The following is a 15,000-nucleotide window of genomic DNA, read 5'->3' on the forward strand; positions in this document are numbered from 1 at the left end:
TGGTCAAGTCCTCCTGGTGGACGCTGACTAGTGACATCTTCCAGTGCAAGCAGTTGGGCCAACTGTGTTGAATGTCTTTATTGTCTCCATGTACAAGCTGACAAAGTGGCTTTTCAGACCCTTCTGTGGATGATGCCAAAGTGGGCAGAGCCCTTGAGAGATGCCATCCAGTTCACCCTGCCTTCAGCAGGACAGCTGGACAAGGGGATTTACAGGGGCCTCTCCCAACCTGAGATATTCTAGGACTCATTGACTCACTTCCCTGGAGAGCTCAGTTGGGATGGGATAGCAGGGGGAAGAAGGGAAAACAGAGGCGCAGAAGCAGAGACAAAACAGGGTCCAGTAGAAACAGAGCAGTTCCCCTGAGGACTGTTCTTCCACCCAAAATAATAGGTAGGAAATCCATGAGATAAATTGGCTGAGAGAAGCTTCCCTTTATCTGGCCACGGGGAGGGTGACGGCTGCGGACGGTATCTCGCGGTCAGTTGTGTCTCAGGGACTCACATTCCAGCAGGAAGCCAATGGCTGTGACGGGGGCAGTGAGGCCAGTTCTGCCTGCGGAGGGGACAGCCCAACAGCAGCAATGTGCCTGGGAAAGGGGCGGTGAGGTCACCTCTGCCGGAAACAGCGCGTAGGGCAGCCCCTGACTCATGGCTGGGACATGTGCTGTTAAGCTCCATCTGTCCAGTGTCTCGGGCAGGCCAGCAGAAGGCCCCTGGGTGGCACATGGGCTGTGAGATCCCCTCTGCCTAAGGACCTGGGCTCACTCCACCGAGGGGCTTCTTTCTTGCGTGTCACATCGCTGCTGCCTGAGAACATGGCAGCACAGCAGCAGGCACACCGCTTGCTCGTGTCTATGCGAGAAGCTGAAAGGCTCGCAGCCTTGGAAGAGCGCGGTGAGGCCGTGGCATGGTCAGGGGAAAGGCCACCAGGAGGGTGACGGGTCGGGATGCCCGCCTGAAGGGTGGTTTCCCAGGTGGTGGAGCTTTCCTTGGAGGTAGGGAAGAGCAGGAGGGAGAAGCACTGCCACCCAGTGCAGCTGGGAAAGTGGAGACTGGAGGTCAGGAGGAGGAAATGTCACTCAAGGGCTTGTGCTGTGGTGGGAGACGTCGTCCAGAAGGAGTGTGAGATCAGTCCATGTGTGTGTGTTTGCAGGAACAGCGTGTGAGGGTGGGCAGACATCGGTGCATGTGTGGCAAGGGCAGGGTGAGAGCAAGGTGGGGAAGCCAGATGGGTGCCTGCAGCCTGCCGGGGAAAAGCAGCAGCCGTGGGACAGCGTAGGACAGCGTGAGATGGAAGGCAAAGGGCACGGGCAAGGCTGGAAGTCACCAAGAGAACCCAAGGCTTGTCCCCTTGCGTACGGCCATTGTTTCTGCCACCAAGGCCTATGAGAAGGCGAGTTGTCCTCTGGCCCTGGGGCCTCATGGCCTCCTTGTGACCACTTGCACTGAATTCTTCTCCCTTGAGTGATACTGCCCAGTGAAAGTTCCCAGCACTGGCCACAGCCTGCCACCCTGAGTCCCGGCACCTGCAGTCCGCTGCTCTCCTGCCTCACTGCCCCTGGGAGATGAGACTCCATCATTCCTTTGCTGCTGGAGCCAAGGTGGACAGGGGTGACACAGGGTTTCAGATCCAGCTGAGCATCACAGCTGTTGGCCCATCTGGCAGTGGTGCTAAAATGCTGATGTAAAGAACCTACAGACACCTAAAGGAACATTGTCCCTGTGCTGACCTGTGACCGTCACGGTCAGTGGGTTGACCGTTGGCTTCCATGAGCCCAGCAAGCCTCTCCCTCACTGCCCCCCTCCTTCTTCACTCACTTGGTGTTTGTAGGGCTGTTCCTGTGCCTTGTTTCTCACGCCTTTCTCTTACAAATGCTGCACACTGTCTTATGTCCTTTCTTGCATTGGTTTTTCACAGAGAGAATTCACAGCTAGGATTACTTATGAGCTCAGGGAGGTAGCAGGTCCGTTTCAGAGCCAGCTGAATGTGGCTTTCTTGGCCATGGGGCCAACTCTTGACCTCTTCTCACCTTTGTCAGCCCTACAAACCCCATGACCGCTCCCAAACCCTTGCCATGTAAACCCACGGGGTCAGAAAAGTCCGCAGTAAGACGTGAGGTCATTGATCCTAAAGGCTTCCTCAGGCTGGTTAAGTAAGAGTTTGGCCCCTTGCTCTCCCTGATTTAGGTTCTTTATGGCAGAGAAGGGACGCGTTGGACCTCAGCTGTTGGACCTCAGCTGTGGCACCAGGGCCAAGATCAAACATGTAACAAAAATAGCGGGTACCAAGTGCCCAAAGTCCAATGCATGCTAAATTTTGCTGCAGAGCATACTGGGGTGGTTGGCAGGTGGCACTGTAACGGTGAAATGCAATGTCCCTAAGGAGAGGAAACCCAGCTGTCCTCAAGACCAGAGGGACAAAGGGCTGGACTGTGCAGTGCTGGCAGGAGAGGACATGTCTGTCTGTGTTGCCTCTGCAGCCCCAGAGGACATGTGGTGCAGGTGAACCTCATGTCCAGGGAGGACAAAGTGCTTTGGAAAGTGTCCTTGGCTATGGACATGCCGTGATCCAGGAACACTGTGAAAACCGTTGGTCTGTTTCTCTAAATGCGTTACCCCAGGGGTGACTATCAAGACTCCTGGCTATACTGGGGAGGCACCAGAAGCCTGGGGGTTAGTCAAAGTGGTGCCCACCTGCAAGAAACGTAGAAAAGAGGTTCCTAGGACTGTCAACCTGATCGTAGTGCCAGGAAGGTTGTGGAGCTGATCATCCTGAACAACAGCCAACAGCAAGCACAGGACAACCAGGAGGTCAGGATGAGCTAGCACAGATCTATGAAAGGCAGGGCCTGCTTGATGAATCTGATCTCATTTTGTGACAAGGTGGCCTGCCTAGCGGATGAGGGAAAGCCTGGGGGTGTTCTCTACCTGGACCTTAAAAAAGCCTTGGACAACATCTCCCACTGCATTCTCCTGGAGAACCTGGCTGCTCATGGCTTCAGTGGGTGTTCTCCACGCTGGGTTAAAGCTGGCTGGACAGCCAAGCCCCAAGAGGGGTAGTAAATGGAGTGACACCCACGTGACGACCCATAATTACTGGTGATCCATGGGCTCAGTGTTGAGGCCAGTCCTACTTCAGAACTTTATCAATGGTCTGGATTGAGTGCACCCTCAGTGAGTTTGCATACAACATCAAGTGGGGTGGAAGTGCTGATCTCCTTGAGGGCAGGAAGGCTCTGCAGAGGGGTCTGCACAGGTTGGAGTGTTCAGCTGAGTCCAGTTGTATGAAGTTCATCCAGGAGGAGTGCCAGTTCTGCACATGGCTCACCACACCCCCACATAACTCTACAGGCTTGGGGCAGAGTGGCTGGAAGGCTGCCTGCTGGGGAAGTACCCTGAGGGTGAGGATTGACAGATGATTGAGCCTGAGCCAGCAGTTGTGTGCAGATGACCAAGAAGGCCAACAGCATCGTGTCTGGTATCAGAAACAGTGTGGCCAGCAGCACCAGGGCAGTGATGGACCCCCTGTACTCGGCACTGCTGAGGCCACACGTCAAACAAAGCGTTTGTGGTTTGGGCCATTCAGTTCAAGAGAAACGTTGAGGTGCTGGAGTGTATCCAGAGAAGGGCAACAAGGCTGGTGAAGGGTCTGGAGCCTTGCTTGGGTGAAGAGGGTCTGAGAGGACTTGGCTTGTTCAGTCTAGAGCAGGCGAGGCCTCAGGGAGACCTTTATGCCCTCTAGAAGTACCTGAAAGGAGGTTGTAGATGAGTGGGGGTAAGTCTCTTCTGCCAGATAACAAGTGACAGGACAAGAGGCAAGAGCCTCAAGTTACACCAGGACAGGTTCAGATTGGATATGAGGAAAAACATCTTCACTGCAAGGGTGGTCAAGCATTGGAACAGGCTTCCCAGGGAGCTGGGGGAATCACCAGCCCTGGAGGTGTTTCAGAAATACACAGTTGCAGCGCTTAGGGACATGGTTCAGTGATGATTTACTGATACTCAGGTTACGGTTGGATGTGATGATCTTTAAGGTCCTTTCCAACCTCAATGATTCTGTTTCTGTGCTTCTATGGTATTGGAAGCCTACCTAGACCAGTTAATGAGCAGGCTGCTCTAGCTGACCCTGCCTCAGCTGCGCAGTTAAAGGTCAGTCCAACCAAAAAACAAACCATAGAGATATAAGAGCATCTATAGAATGTGTCAACACAAATAGAGGAGCTCATCTGAAGAATGTTTCTCCACTCAAATGGATTGCGGGAAAGGTATTTGATAAATCTGAGAAAAACAAACTTGTTTTTCGGTGGTCACACCCCTGGACAAAAGGAGGGTGATGGAGGGGTCTGGTATTAGGAGGGCACCTGGGTCTCAGGAACTCCTCATGCAGGAGGACGTGCCTGGCTGTGAGGGGCCTGTGAGGTCAGTTCTGCCTCTGGAGGTGACAGGCCAGCATCAGGAACGTGGCTGGGACAGTCCCTCTGCCAAGGGACCCCATAGGCCCCATCCAGGAGAAGGGCTGGGATAGGGCTTGTCATGTCCATTTTGCCTGTGGACATGACAGGACAGCAGCAGGCACAGGGCTTGGTCATGTCTCTGGAAAAAGCTGAAAGGCCAGCAGCAGCCATGTGGTTTGGAAGACCATGTGGAGGTGACTTCACTTTTTTGAGAGGAAAGACCACAAAAAAAACCCCTACCAGGTTGGGTTCCCTGCTTGAAGCGTAGTTTCTGAGATGGTAAAGCTTTGCTGGGCAGTGGGAAAAATCTCAAGAGAGGAAAAAATGTGACAAAGGCAAGCTCTGATGGTGGAGAGTGACTATCGGGAGGAAGAACTGTCACTCCAGGGGTCCTGCTGCGGTGCAAGAGCTCAGCCAGAGGGAGCCTGGATCAGCCAGCCCATGGCAATGTTGGGGTGAGAGCAAGGCAGGGCAGCGAGATGGTGCCTACAGCCTGCAGGGAAACAGGGGCAGGGCTCCAACTGCCGCGATGAGAGACGGGACGCTGCTTGATGCAAGCAAATGTCGATTTATTGTATACAATCACAAGTTTATATACGTTATCAGAGGCCGCGCGCTTTAAACAGATTGGTTCTTTAAACTACACATTACATACTAGGCAATCCCTCATTGGTTAACTACAAACAAAGAACGCTTTAAGTAAGTTTCAACAGTCATCAATCAGCACAAAGTTGTTACTTCTCTTTTGGGCCATCTGTTCCTCATTCCCTGATCTTTACTCAGCCTGACTCCTCCTGTCAGTTGTTACCTATTCACATGCCTTGTCCTCCCGAGGTTTGTAGCCATCCTGCCAAGGTTTTATGGCCGTCCTCCCAAGGTTTATTGCCTACAAGCTCCAGCACATCCCCGCTTATCAGCTGGACCGTACTTGGAGACTTGCCTCTCAGGCCCTGTCCATATGTTCATGGCAGGAGTTTCCTGCTTGGCTCTGTGCTTGCCTGAATCTCTGCTGCCACTTTTCTGTGGCTCCGCTTGGTGGCAATGGAAACTCAGCTGTGCAGGTGAGAGTGATATGGAGAAATAGTGTGAAATGGGGACAATGGACATCGATTGTGATTGTATATGTCTGCTCAAGGAATGTGGGTATGGTGACTAGTCATGGGTGCGGTGTCTGGTCACATAGGCACACAGCTCTGAGGAGACGCCTACAGTTTTGAGGAGACGCCTGCCCTTCTTCCTCTAACAAAGGGGAAACCGGGAGACGCCTGCTCTTCTTTCTCTAACAAAGGGGCTATTTAAAAAAGAATGAGAAAAGGATGAGAGATATTCCAATGCTATCTAGAGGGAGGGAGTGCTAAGTCTCCTTGCTGGAGAAGATAGGATGGTCACAAGGACATGAATCACCTACAAACCTGCAAGACCACCACATTCCAGGCAACGGACTGATAAGCTAATTAACATACGAAGCGGGGTTTAGGTAACGAATATGTATAGATGTTAATTGAATATTCATTTGTTTCATTGTATAAATGTGGGATGGTTCGTCACTTCGGGTATGCACGCTTGTGGAGGAGCGATCCCCTGTGCATCTGCGTGCAATAAACATACCTACTTTATAACTTCCGAGTTATAGAGTCTAATTCCGCACGTCAGTTTTGGCGAGCCAGGCAGGAGGATTTCTGCTCGGCTGAGGGACCAGCTGCGGAGCGGACGCTCCTAGGCGCGCCCCGGGAGATTTCCTCGGAGGAGCCTCCTCTTCTCAGCTGTTCACCCGGGAGCAGAAGAGAAACCCCTGGATCCACGCATAAACCGGTATGTTTAGTAACGGGGCGGCTGGTGAGATGCACGGAGACGTCCGGCGCGCAGCGTAGTCCCCAGGAGGAAAGGTACCTTGGGAGGGGGTTTGCTGACCAAGGGGTGGCCGCTAGCGATCTTGAGGGCAGATCGAGCAAACCCGAGGTTACTGCCATTCCTAACAGCCCGGAGGCCTCGTAACGGAAAGCAGGGGGCGGGACGGAATAAGGCGGAATCTCACAGGAACAAGAGGGACCTCACAGCAAAAGTAAAAGGGAAACTTTTGCGTAGGAAAAAGGAAGCTAAATACTTCCCGAAGGTTGTCTTAAGAATTGGGGAATTCCTAGAATGTAACAACTGAAATAGCGCTCTGTGTCTTGTTTGTTCTATGTGTTGTCTTGTTACATGTTCAAAACTTGGAGTTATGAAATCTATGTTGAAAAATAATAATATTCTGGTAATTCGTGGCAAATAGCGGAAAACTTAACACTCTGCTTAAGACCAGGAAAAATTTGGGTTTTGTTTGTTGTTTATTTTTTGGCAATTGTTCATTGAAATGCATACTTTGTGAACTGTCAGTGTTCCTAAAAGTTGTACATAAGTGCACGGTACCGTATAACATACTGCTTGTGTGACTGCGGGCTGCCCGGAGAGTGTGAATGGTGTGATTGAGATGCGCATTTTGATTTTCCGTGTATAGCTTAATTATTTTGACTGAGTGTGAGTGCAAGAGTGCTTGAGACATGTGTTTGAGTGCAAAACAAGTAAGGAGCTCTATCCGCATTTCTGACCTTGGGTGGCTAAGGCAGCCAGCGAAAAACAAAGTAATTAAAATTGCAAAATGGGAAATGGAAGGAGTAAGCCCTGTGAAAAATCGCCCTTGAGTTGTATATTAAAACATTGGAGGGATATCGTAGGACAGGGTGGCACCGAAAATAGAAGGAAATTGATTAAATATTGTAATCAGTGGTGGCCTTTGTATAAATTGGAGTGATGCGAAATGGCCTCAGGAGGGAGGAACATTAGGTTATAACACTCTCCTGCCATTAATGTTGTTTCTGAGAAGAGAGGGAAAATGGGACGAAGTATCATATGCAGACATGTTCTTCGTCCTCCAGGACAAACCCGAGTGGCAAAAGGACTGTGGATTAGTACCCCCTTGGGATCCTATGGTACTAGCACTAGAAAGAGTGCGGGATTAACATCACCTGATCTTTGATTATGGCTCTAGAAAAGGATAGGAAAAAACCCCTGAGACCTAAACTAGAAAATTGTTCTTGTTGAAATTTTTGTGTTTAAAAGCTCAGGTTGCGGTTCCTTCTGTGGAGCAACCAGAATGAGACACGTTGTAAGATATAAAAACTTGTACTGATGTATGTAAAACCTGAGGCAGGGGTGGGTGGAGAATCAAAGACCTTATGAAGGTGTTAAAGTATTGAGGTGAGTTTGTACAAACCCCCGTACCCCCTCGAAGGTGTGACTGAGTCATGCTGGATGCATGGCAGGGTGTTTGCTATTTGCCTGCGAAGGCTGATATGTAATAACACAGACTTAAAGCAACAAGAAGCAGATTTGCATTCAGGGTAAGAAAGAGTTAAAACAGAAGTGCTGCTGCAGAGGCAGGCTTGTGTAACCTGCAGAGCAGGAAGAGCATCTCCTGCCCTGAACCCTTCTGATGGTGGGGAGGAGGGGGTTGCTATTGCTGATAATTGAGCAGAGGGACCTGACAATGTCACCCCAACTGCTGCAGCATTTGCAGTACAACAGGACCGGTAACAGCCCCTTTTAGGGCAGGGAATGGGTATGAGGTGGAATTTTAGTGAATACAAAACCAACTTATTTGTTAAACTTCAGTAAAAAAAAAAATAAAAAAAATTGTTACAGTTGTGGGAGCTGCTGGCCACCAGGAAAACATCCTGAAACCTTTAAAGTACAAACTAAAAAACACAAATAAGAATGCCAAATTCACCAAAATCTTTGTTGGGATGAGATTTATTAGAACATCTAGACTTTTAAAGAAGGGGAAATGAAATTAAAAGTTAAATATGATCAAGTAATTGAAATATTGAGCTTATCTTTAATTCAACAGAAAAGAGGAAAAGAGGATCTCCCTGAAGTAAAAGAAATTTTTAACCAGGTGTATCTGAAAATAAATTCCAGGAAAGGTGAAAAACGCTTTACCTGTTACAGTAAAAATGATAAGGGGGAGGCTTGCCCAGTTCAGATAAAAACAATATCCCTTGGTCAGCAAGGCTGTGGGGATATTGGCAGAAAAAGTGAAATAAAATACACTCTGTAGTAGTTCTACTAATGTAAATCTGTGTGTTTTGCCATGACAGTGACTTGTTATGGGATGTGCAGATGAAACTCTGCATTGACAACGAAGCACAAGGAATAAGGTTGGTCAGGTGCCTCCTACCATAGTCAAGGGCAAGACTGGGTTGGCCTCGGTGTTTGCCACCAAGAAGGATCTTGAGCTCCGCTGTTGGCTGCAACCCAGTAGGCGTTGAGCAGTGGGAACATATGCCATGCCAGACCTTGATGTGAGGAATGGCCCCTTCTGTTATAAGAAGGTCATCCAGGAAGGAAGAACATAAGATGGCCCATTGAGGCACTGGTTTGGAAATTGGAAACCAGCTGGCCGACCATGAGGCTAGATGAGCAGCAGAGAAAGTAGGAAAGGAGGAATTACACTTAATACCAGACGGTAAAATCCAAACTCTAAGTACAGGTGAGGAGCCAAACTGTTCTAAAGGAGACCTAAAGCTAATTCAGGACATGAATGGTAAAATAAAATTAAATAAGTGGGCTTATTTGGCAGATGGCCGTATAGTGGTACCGCCCAATTTAATATGGACCACAGCCCTAACAGAACATAATAAGACTCACTGGGGAGCTGGTATGTTATAGAAAAGTCTAAATCAGAAATTGATAGGGTGAAACTTATACACTGTAATAAAACAATGTATTAATCCCGATGTAGCAAACAGAATAAAACTAGGGAACATTAGTAGAGGAAATTATCCAGGACAACAGTGGCAAGTTGATTTTTCCGAACTCCCAAGAAAAGGGGGGTACCGGTATTTATTCGTTGTGACTGATACGTTTTCAGGTTGGCCAGAAACTTTCCCTTGTCGAACAAATAAAACAAGAGAGGTAACGAAGGGATCGTTGAATGAAATTATCCCCACTTTGGGGTTCCGGCAACAATCTCTTCTGATAGAGGCTCACATTTTTGTGCCAAAATAATACGAGTGATTACGGTATTGGGAATAGATTGGCAATTACACACCCCTTACGGGCCTCAAGCAAGTGGAGAAATAAACCATTTAATTGAACAACAGATAGTGAAAATGGGACAAGAGACAAATCTAACTTGGCCGCAGTCTCTTCCCTTGGCATTATTAAGAATACGAACTGAACCGAGAACAAAGGAGAATTTGAGCCCTTTTGAAGTATGATATGGGAGACCGTACCAGTTACAATTTGCCAGAGAAGATTTAAGGCAGTTAGGGGAGGGGTATTTGTGTGAATATGTGAAGACCCTCCAGGGAGAATTAAAAGTTATAAATAAACAAGTATTGGGAACAAGGGCCAGAGGGTTGGATCAACCAGTCCGTTCCTTTAAATCTGGTGACTATGTGTATATAAAGACATTTTCAGGGAAACCTTTGGAAGAGAAGTGGGAAGGACCCTATCAGGTGCTGCTGACAACCTTCACCGTCAAGATAAGAGAATAACCAGCCTGGATTCACTACTCTTGGATAAAGAAGGCTCCTGAGAAATCATGGGCTGTCACCCTGGCAGGACCCACGGGACCGAACGACACCCATCGTTTATCTGAGTGATGGGTGTCTGGTCTTTGCTCCCATAAGGATGCAAAGCCTGCAGCAGAAGCGAGAAGGCAAAGCCATATCTGGGTTTTATTCCGAGACAGCTCACAGAACAGTGAAATAATTTACACAGCTCCCCTCTGGAAACCGAGTAATCCCAGAAAAGGTTCCGTTTGCTAAGATACAATCTTTGTGCTACTGCCCTTAAACAGGCACGCAGACAAAACAGACAACCTAACTGTGCACGCTCTTAACAACCGTGAGCGCAGCACAGGCGTACTAAAACACAACAGCTCTCACCATTCTCTGAACAGGTGCTCAGGAGGATTTCACTGCACGGACCTTCACAGACATTTTGGAAAAAAAATTCCGACACGTACGCCACATTAACTGTATCGATTCAAGCACTAAGAAGATGTAAAGGTTACCGAATGTCCTCTGACTCTGCCCCGTAACAGCTTTCGCAGCGATCGGCATCCAAAGCATTTGGATTGAACACCTTTTCTTCTTCTTTCCCCAGTTCTAAGACAAAAAAGGATTGATAGTGATGAGGCACGTCTAGAAACGCCACCTTGTACTTCTGCTCTACGCACAGAAACTGTTCTACACGTGAAGGAAATGATTTTGTGCCACCGTACAGCTGGGGCACAAATATGTTCTTAAATGCAGAAGGCTGAAGAGGGACTCTTAACAGAGGAGATGAGAGCTGGTGACAGCTGAAACCTGCCAAAGGGCAAGACACGCCTCCAGAAAACTCAAACAGGACCTTTGCTTTCCCAAAACAAATGCGAAAGGTCTGTAAACTTTGGCGTTCGGAATAAGCGAGCCAAGGAACTGCATGTCTAAAATTTTCAGAAACATGGGTTCTTATGGGAAGAGGCCCCTTAAAACCAGGCTGTTCCACTCACAAATCCTGAAGGACAGGACCAAGTCTGCCGGGTTACGGAAGCCCTACAAGGCTCACTGTCTAGGCACCGCCACACTTATGAGCCTCGAGAAGGCGGCTTCTTGGATAACTAAGGCCGGGGCAGGTGATAGTCACACAACCGAGGGGACAAAATGTTATCGGGACCCTCTTTGTTGAGATTGGGAGGTGTAACAGGTGGACAGAAGTGAGTATTTAGAGACATCTGTAGTAGCCACAGAAAAAAAAGAGATTTTAATTAGGAAGTATGAAATAGGCATGAAAATCAATCGTTAAGCTCACTTTATTGTAGTTATGATCAAGCAAATAAAAAATTTTAGAAAAATATACCCATTCTTAAACCACTGTATGAGACTTACTTTCTACAGCTTACAACATTCAAACAAGGTGAGAGTACAACTAAGAATTCAACCAGTACGGGTTTTGATGCTGTAACTACACTAAAAGATAGCGTCAGGAAGAATGCGGCTTAGTAATTCCTACGCTTTGCCAAAGCCATGGTTCCTGCCATTTGAAGAACACCTGTACAACACACGGAGTCTTTTGAGATCCAGCAACCAGTAACAGCTTTCTGAATGCAATCGGTAGCTGCCTGTCGAGTCGTCTCAGAGAGCACCCGGAGGTACTGCACACAGCTTGGATACTATAAAGAAACTGCAGCACACGAAACCCCACATGCAAAGTTTCGTGCTGTTAACGTGGTCCTCGACTCGCACGCAGGTATGACACACGGCGCTGGAAAACTCGGTCCGTGTTAAAAGGAAACGAAACAGTAAAGAAAAAGAAAAATAAAAAAAAATCAATCCTCTATCGCTATCCAGTGGAAATGAATGAGATGACATCCCAGCACAGAATGCAACCTACCACAGAAATCATTAAGCTATTAACTATTTGAATGTAACTATGATCAGGAAAAGCCTCCACATACTACTCCATAATATTTTACTAAATTTAAGGTTAATGTTAAATAAAATGTATTTTTAACTAAGAAATTTAAAGTGCCGAAGCAGCTAAGTGGCAGAACCAGGCCCCGTCCCTAGCACAGCCCTAATCCAAGGCTGGTTTAAAACCCAGCCCAGTTAATCAGTGGGAGAACAGAGAAGCAGCAGATGATCAACTGTGGCCACAGGTGCTTTCAGAAACACAGGTGGTTTTGGGAAAATTGGTGCATGTGAATAGGAACTGCTCTTTCAAGGACTAAGCGCGCTTGAAGGAGCGTGTGAGTTAAAGCAGGCAGAAAGAAGATCACGATCCGAGGAGGAGCCTGGAACACAGGCAGAGACTGGAACCGAGCAGGTGAATCAACTGGGACAGGGTCAGGTGATGGATTCACAGAACCGACAGGACCAAAAGAAACTCCTAAAAACTTCAGACATCGACTAATGATCTGATAAGCGTGTATAACCTACGCTGTATCCCCTGGTTCTCTGCCACCCGCTGGGGTGGTGGCCCAGCTCTGAGTCGTGACTGAAGCGCGGCGGTACCCATGTCTGTGTGGATTTTTCCTTTACCAGACAATACTGCTGTAGTTGTCGTTCAATTAACTGACTGAACATCAAGTGTTACTAACAGAAACTGATAATCGGAGAGTTTCACAAAGGTGGGTGGACACTTCCAATCTCACTTGCCACACACGTGGTGGAAATCAAACTCGCCGTATCCTTTTTCCAGACAGCAGAAGAAATTGCTCGTTGCGTGCAACGCAATTTGATCGCTTTCAAAAAGCCTCTCCTGGATGAGACACTTTGCTCCCTGCAAGTTTCTCTTCCTCTCCGTTGATAATATAATGAGCGAGAGCAACCGGTTCAGACCGAGTAATCCCAGTGGAGGCTGGCGACACAAGTAAGGCAGGAGGCCCGTATGTGGAAACAGAGAATTGGGTACAAAAAAGTGGGGTTTGACCCCAGACGTTACATTTGTCACGCCACAGCCTCTGAATACAGAAAGGCTGCTAAGTGACACAATGGTAAGAACGCTATCACCTCACTTCTGTGACACCAGAAGGTCTCGTACCTACCCACTGCTCAGCTCTTGGCTTAGTTTAGCCTTTCAGCTTTAAGAACAGAAAAGCTAAATCTGAGTTACAACAAATCAGCAACTTTAGTTCATGCCAATACACAGAACTACACCATCTCCCAGCACAGGTAACAAGGACCTCACGTTTTAGAAAGACAAAGTCTTGCAGATTACCGTTAGACTGCAACGCTACCAGAATCGTTCCCGGTTTGTATTGAAGTAGAACAGTAAGCCGTAACATGTCAAAAAATACGGAGGAGAGGTTTATGTAGCCAAGGACCACTTACTCCAACTCGTAACTGATAAATCAACTGAAATCTATGAATCGGGTATGCATTAACACACACAAAGCAAACGTAGTAAGACACAAGTTTAGGCTTAAGGGTCAAGTCAGCGGAGCTTTCCCTGGAGAGAGGCTCTTTCCTCTAACCAGCTCGTCCCATTGTCGGCCTCCTAGGATTTAAAAATGCAACCAAAGTCAAGTTTTGCCAGAGCAGCTGCTTGATTTCTAGTAGGAAAAGCCTGTTCACTCAGCAGCTTTGCTCCTGAAACGCATCAATGAGTCCTTGTCCCAATTTCAGAGGGACCAGGCAAAGACTTGCCTCACAAAAGTACCGAGTATAACGTATATACACATACACAGGACCTTGTCTGATCTACCAGTGTAATAGATTTGTGTCCTGTAAACTCTTCAAGAGTTTGTGGTGTTTACAACGCTGTGAATTCAGCCGTCCCTTGTTCCCATGAACCTCATAGCAGGCATACAGTGATGGAAAGGCTGTGAGAGCATCCATCCAAGAATGGCAGAATAGCATCTTACCGTGTCTCTCTGCTTCTGGAGTCACATGATTGGCAGCTTTATCCAAGCGCTGTTTAAACGGCTTGTGCTCGATGTCCTGCTGAGGCTCTCCTGCTCCGTCCATGGCATCGACGCTCAAATCTGAAAGCAGCGAGCAAGGAAAGCGGTCTATGAACACACATTTGTTACGGCCTGTGGCAAGCCGAGGAAGTGAAAAGACAGAATCTTTCAGCCAGCAGGGTAAGAACGTGCCAAACCGGGGGAGCACGTACAGCTAGTGTCAAGTGACCGACAGGGAAAAAACCCCACGGTGCAGCACCCTAAACGGCCCTCCCAGGTATGGGGTTTGGTTTGGTGTTCAAGAAGGACAGTTTCCAACTTCCAAGAAAGCGTTACCCTGAAAGGTAGACGTGCTTAAGGCAAAAAGCCAAAAGCAAACCCCTCAAAGCCCAGAACCATTCTCAGGAACACAGGAGTTAAGCCTAAAATTGGTTGAAAGCTGCCTCCTACCTCTTCCCCCACCACCTCTCCCCCTTCAACATCAGCACATTTCCTCGCGATCCCTTTTCACAAAAAACACTGAGGTCTGTCGTATCGGCTCGGTGCTGAAGCACCACGATGCACTTGCTGGCTACGTGCTCTCTTAGAAGGCTGACAGCTTCGCCACACACAACAGCCAAGGCTTCCAGCCTCTCCGGCCTTCCCACGCCCTGTGAAACGTGAGGAAGGCAAAGACTGATGACATCTCGGGGGGTCAGGAGGAAGTCAAGATGCACTACATTCAGAGCCCGACGCATTACCCAGAGGAATTACCCCAGCAGAACAAGAGGCAGGAACGATCGGTAGACAGGCAGATAACATGCACAGCCGCGATACCCACGTCAGACTTGCAGGACTTCCAGTCACTTCATCCCGCAACTTTGTTTTGAATTTAGTTAAAAGGTAATCTGATTCTTAACGCTCATTCTGCTTTTATAACTGCTGGAGAAAGGCTAAGACGTGGCATTGGTGTTACAGTCAGAATTCAAGTACAAAATTCACGGCAAAGCTGTGCCTTGCCAAGTGACTTCCCAAGCAGGCTCTGGAGCCTCTCAATGAGACGGTCAAATCTGGAGTCCCAAGGGAACCCTGTGCCAGCTCCGTCAGTGCGACTAAGCTCTCTGACAAAGTACACCGC

The 15,000-nt window shown here is 48.2% G+C and overlaps 1 protein-coding gene across 2 annotated transcripts in view; it reads right to left on the reverse strand.

The window, feature by feature from the left end:
* Positions 1-14,417, reverse strand: part of LOC308057458 (ras and Rab interactor 2-like) — a 157,609-nt gene extending 143,192 nt beyond the window's left edge. For both annotated transcript variants that reach the window (XR_013925271.1, XM_080411562.1), the window contains exon 1: positions 13,845-14,417. The gene's annotated coding sequence lies outside the window, so the exon portion shown is untranslated. The remainder of the gene's footprint in view (positions 1-13,844) is intronic.
* Between the last annotated feature and the right edge of the window lie 583 nt (positions 14,418-15,000).

The sequence above is a fragment of the Falco punctatus genome (assembly GCF_963210335.1).
Source record: "Falco punctatus genome assembly, contig: scaffold_30, whole genome shotgun sequence".
NCBI lineage: Eukaryota > Metazoa > Chordata > Aves > Falconiformes > Falconidae > Falco > Falco punctatus.